The sequence below is a fragment of the Struthio camelus genome, chromosome 1, assembly GCF_040807025.1.
Source record: "Struthio camelus isolate bStrCam1 chromosome 1, bStrCam1.hap1, whole genome shotgun sequence".
Taxonomy (NCBI): domain Eukaryota; kingdom Metazoa; phylum Chordata; class Aves; order Struthioniformes; family Struthionidae; genus Struthio; species Struthio camelus.
This window is the reverse complement of record NC_090942.1, coordinates 115,685,157-115,691,156: the sequence shown is the minus strand read 5'-3', so window position 1 is coordinate 115,691,156 and position 6,000 is coordinate 115,685,157.

Below are 6,000 nucleotides of genomic sequence, written 5' to 3'. Positions count from 1 at the left end.
GAGCTGTTTCTCTGTGCTCTCTAACTTCCATCAGGTAAAATCAGTCAGGTTAGCCTAACTAGCTTAAACCAGTGGTTTGAAGTAAACCAAACTGTGGGTCAAAGGCAGAATAGGGAACTCTGACACAATTTGTTTCATCAGCAGTGGCAATATGTAGCTGGTGACTGAGTGGTGATGAGTGTGTGGGGTCAAGGAAGTATGTAAAATCTGTTGCTTTAGTAAGAAGAGCTCTTTGGAGTTCTATGCCTGCATGTTGCCTAGCTTTCGTAAAAGTTGCATATTGCTTACTGTTCTTGCTGTTTCAGCATTCCTCCTGTTTAAATCAATGATAATAGCTGATAGTAGCTTCATTCTATAATTTCATAAATAATAAAGGTATAGAGAAATAACTGATCTCTTAAACTTGATTTAGTTCATATGGCTTCAGTCCTTTTTCTGGTAGGATACCAATAAGTGAAAATAGAATTATCTAGAAGGTAACTTCAAACATGAATTTTTGTGTATGTCTTGAGGGGGGAAATCTACAGCAAACATGGTTATTTCATGCTAAATTGGTACATCTAGCCTGGATTTTTCTCCACCTTTTTATGATAAATTTTACAAACTATAAACATGTATGTTTGTGTGCTTACAGGTGACTACTAATAACTAAGGTGATGTGAAGTTATCTGCAGCTTTATCTTTCTATTAAGATTTCCATCCTGTCGAATTAAGAAGCCTTTGTCTGTACTAGAAAAAGTGGTTATGTTAGGGATTGTAAATATCAGTTTATGATTGCGAAGCGTAATTGAATGGGGGGGGGGGGGAATGAGACCAAACATTTCCTATTCTGATTGTATACATAAACTAGGAACTTTCTCCAGAGAGATGCTCTCCCTTACCCTTCCTCTTGAGGCTAATTGGAAATAGTTTCTATACTGTCTCTATCTGATGTGCTATTGTGGCAGTTCAGGCACTAAGGCCTGAAAGGATGCATAAGGGGAGAAATCAGGAGGCAATGAGTAAGCATCTGCAATAAAAAAAACCAAAACGTGGCGAAGGGGACAGGCCACTTGGGAGGAATACAGGGACGTTGTCCCAGTATGCAGGAACGTGATGAGGAAGGCTAAGGCCCATTTGGAATTAAATCTGGCAAGGGATGTCAAGGACAACAAGAAGGGCTTCTTCAAGCACATCAGTAGCAAAAGGAAGACTCGGGAAAACGTGGGCCCGCTGCTGAATGGGGCGGGTGCCCTGGTGACAAAGGATACAGAGAAGGCAGAGTTGCTGAACGTCGCCTTTGCTTCAGTCTTCACTGCTGAGGCCAGCCCTCAGGAATTCCAGACCCTGGGGACAAGAGAGGAAGCCTGCAGAAAGGAAGGAAGACTCTCCCTTGGTGGAGGAGGATCGGGTTAGAGATCTTTTGTGCAAACCTGACATCCATAAATCCATGGGCCCCGATGGGATGCACCCACGAGTGCTGAGGGAGCTGGCGGATGTTATGGCTAGGCCACTCTCCATCCTCTTGGCAAGGTCCTGGAGATCAGGAGAGGTGCGCGAGGACTGGAAGAAAGCCAGTGTCACTCCAGCCTTCACAAAGGGCCAGAAGGAGGACCTGGGGAACTACAGGACAGTCAGCCTCACCTCCAGCCCTGGAAAGGTGATGCAACAGCTCAGCCTGGACACCATCTCTAAGCACGTGGGGGACAAGAAGGTGATCAGGAGTGGGCAGCATGGCTCCACCAAGGGGAAAGCATGCTTGAGCAATCTGATAGCCTTGTATGACAGGGTGACTGGCTGGGGAGATGAGGGCAGAGCAGTGGATGTTGTCTACCTGGACTTGAGCAAGGCTTTGGACACTGCCTCCCATCACATCCTCACAGGCACGCTCAGGAAGCGTGGGTCTGATGAGCGGACAGCGAGGTGGATTGAGAACTGGCTGGACGGCCGAGCTCAGAGGGTTGTGGTCAGTGGCGCAGAGTCTAGTTGGAGGCCTGTAGCTAGCAGTCTGCCGGAGGCGTCAGTACTGGCATTCAGTCTTGTTCAACATATTCATTGATGACCTGGAGGAAGGCACAGAGTGCACACTCAGCAAGTTTGCTGGTCAGCAAGTGGCTGACACCCCAGAGGGCTGTGCTGCCATTCAGAGGGACCTGGACAGGCTGGAGAGATGGGCAGAGAGGAACCTCCTGAAGCTCAACACAGGCAAGTGCAGGGTCCTGCACCAGGGGAGGAATAACCCCATGCCCCAGGACAGGCTGGGGGCTGACCTGCTGGACAGCAGCTCTGCACCCTCCCTTTAGATACTTGTACACATTGATCAGTTCTCCCCTCAGTCTTCTCTTCTCCAGGCTAAACAGGGCATTCTCTTAGCCTTTTCTCATAGGAGAGATGCCCTAATCATCTTCATACCCCTCCCCCTGGATTCGCTCCAGTAGTGCCATAATATTCAATTCTAAAATTATCTACTATATTTTCCTATCTGCTCTACTCCAGAGTAGCTCCTCTGCCAACTTATATGCAAGAACATTGCTTAAATATGCATTCAGCTGTACCATGAAAAAGCCTGAAATATTTCAACTGGAAGCTCATATCAAACTCAGTTAAAAGAATGTGTGAAAAGGAATCCATAAGAAACTACAAAGAAATGTCAAAAGGCACAGAAACAAATGCAGTGCTAGATATGATGCTCAAAGGTCATTTAGACATAGAAGAATGTGTGGCTGCACATTTAACTGCATTCAGACAACAAACTTGTGATGCTCTTAGCCATATACAAGCTTCCTCCCTCCTTCCCCACCCCTTTACTAAAAATCTTTTTAAAATAGCTTGACCTCAGCCTTCAACGCAAGTTTAGTCAGCCTCTAGTGCCCCAAAAGAATAAATTGATGAAGGCCTACTATTAGCATTAGCTATAAGCGCTCCACACCTTTCCAAAGAGTTTAGCTAGTTAGTGCCGGTTTAATTTTAACCCTAGCTTTTTGTACTCTTCCATAAAAGCATTAAACAGCTTACTGGCACTCAGTGTCCCTACTCTATTACAGTTTCTTCCTAATTTCCATTTTTTATAGGTCCATTTAAACACATTGATAAGCAGAGTTAAACTACTACGCAGTTTCTGTTGTGCTAGCTGATGTAACAATACATAATATTGGTACCTCTCTACAAAACACAGAATTCACTAAAACTTCTGCGTCTACTAGATGACTGGAGGATCAAAAATCCTTGAATTTAGAGAAATTACAGGAAACCAAACAGAGAATGACAGAAGAGGTTTTTGTTTTTTTTTGTTTTAAGAGCTTAATAACATAAAACTACCATTCAATGAAATGATGAACCAATAACATCAAGACTACCTCACCTTCTTGCTTCAGTGTTTTCCATTGGCTGCCAAGCTAAGTGATGCAAGAATAATCATATACCTGATTTTCACTTAGATTCAAGAACACAGAGCATTTCCTATCAAAGGAATTTGTGCTATGCTAATGAAGTGATGCGTGCACAACTTATATATATTTGTGTGCTTTTCTTCACATGAATGTATGCTGAACATTATAATCCATTTTAAGAGTATGAAAAGTATAAATCTTCTAAATCAATTAGGAAGCAAGAGAGTAAATAGTCTACTGTAACTATACAGAAAACATATGTGAGAAAGGTCTAAACAGAAGTGTAGTGCTATTTAGTTTACACAGGAGGAACCCAAATAATTCTTTTGTTCAAAGACGACATAGCAGTAAGATCTTATCTCATCTTTAAGTTCCATTAAGAGATAATAAAATCCATATAGTAGTGAGCAAAAATAGAGAATCATGTTTCACTTAAAGAACACCTTCTCCACACCCCTACCCCCCCCTCAATGATTTATACTTCAATGCACTTTTCTATTGAAACTGGTTTGCCAGGGAACAAGTGTGCACGAAAATAAAACAGAACAAAAAACCCCAGTTTCAGATGTCCAGAATAGAACCAATTAATAAAAATAAACAGAATAAACAGGATTTGTTTTCCCTTTCACACTCATAATACCCAGTAGTTTTGATAAAGTACAAACCAAGAATGCAAAAAAATCCAGTCCGTCTTTAGGGCTTGGATGCATTTCCCCCAACGCATCATTGCGTTTCAAGAAACACAACATTTCTTGAAAGTACTCTAACCTTCTAGGTAATTGCCCACCTTTGAGGAATGAGTTTCAGGTTACCATTCCCTCGCTCTTTGGTGAAATTATTCAGAAGGCTCATTTTTGTTCTAAAGGAATTCACAGAAGTTTCAAAGCCTCAGTATCCCAGTGTGGTTGTTTTGTTTTCATGAATGAAATTTTTGTTTTAAAGGCAGCCTTCAACTTATTAAATCCTTGTGCTGTTGTGTAAATTAAATTATTTAATTCTGACATGACAGAAACTCAACAAGGTCCCACGCAAGTATCCAGGATAAAACAGAACAGTCATCTGTATTTGTTTCTAAAGATACTGCAAATTCATATAGTCACAGTAAGCATACTACAGTCAGAAACAGTGTTTGCTTCCTCTTCCAATAGGAAATTTGGTTGTAATGATTTAGTTTGCATCTTTAAAGTCAAGCGTATCTTGGATTGGGGTTCCGCGCTGAATGCAAAACCAGAAGTTGCCTTTTTTTTTTTTTTTAATCTTAAAGAATAAACAGAATAACTCATGAGATTTAAGTTAATACTTGATTATGAATGTGAATTACATCCTTGCTTTAGTGCTGAAATTTAGTGAAGTTGAAGATACGGTTCAAAGTCCTCGAGCAGCAACTTTTTGGAAGCTGGGAGGACTAGTCTAAGGGAAATATTATTATATAACCGCCCAGAAGTATGGTCAGATAAGTGAGACCTTGACTATATGACCCCAGCTCTACCTCATCAGACAATCCTAGCATGCAGTGGGAAAACAAACATGGCACAGGTCATTGGTATGGGGGAGGCTTAACCAAAACCTGTGCCCTGTGGCAATGCTCTATTAATTCTTCAAGATTGCAACTTCTCATCCAGTCAAAAGATAATAGTTTTACTAGACCTTTAGTTTCATTCAAGTATAGCTGTTCCACCTTAACCTAACCTGAACATCACTGTGTTCAGTTTCCTTCATATCAGAGAGAAGAGAGGATTTATATTACCATTTACAATATTGCACCTAAGGTTCTCAACTGCTTATGCATCTACATACAACTCAAACGATTCATCCTAAAAAAAATCACTCAGGCAGTGCTTATAAACAGGATACTACAACATAAAATATTTCTAAAGAAGGTAGTGTCTCTGGATTCACATTTGGTTCAGATGCAGTACTGCAGTGGGATGGTTGTTCATCTATTTATAATGCTAATTAGAAAGATTGTTGCGTAGTTTATTTTTTTAAAGATCATTTAAAATTACTTTGGAATTGTTGCACACTATTTACATTTACAGTAAGAAGTGCTTGTTACTGAATACCTATTGAGAATGAGTTCATTTATGCATGAAATATTCATAATGCAAGGATAAAAACTTCCGAGATTCCTGTCAATGTCATCCAAAAATAAAGCTTGGGAAACAGCACGCATTGAAGATAAGGAGATAAAAGCTGTACATATTAATTTCAATTAAAAAAAAATCAAAATTCAGTTTGAAAATTCACTACAAACTTAATTCCAATTCAATTTTTGCTACATTTTCTGGAAATTTAAATGAATTATCATGAGAAAATAAATTAAAAAAACACAGTCATGATTTTTACAGGAGTACGTTAGAAACACACCTAGAAAATATTTCTTCCTAGTCACTTTCTGTCACTGATCTGGTAAGAGTAGAATTATTTTCTAAGCTATCATCAAAGATGAGATACCTTAGACTGTGCTAGAAACGGGTTGTCTTTTCTCTCTCTAAAAATATCAAAAGGAAATCATACACTTTTTCTTTATGCTTCTATATACAGGAGTTACTGTTCCTCACAGTGACTAGCACTAATTATATACCATCACTTTTATGAGGATACTCACCTTTCAGCTATATTTATTTTAGCA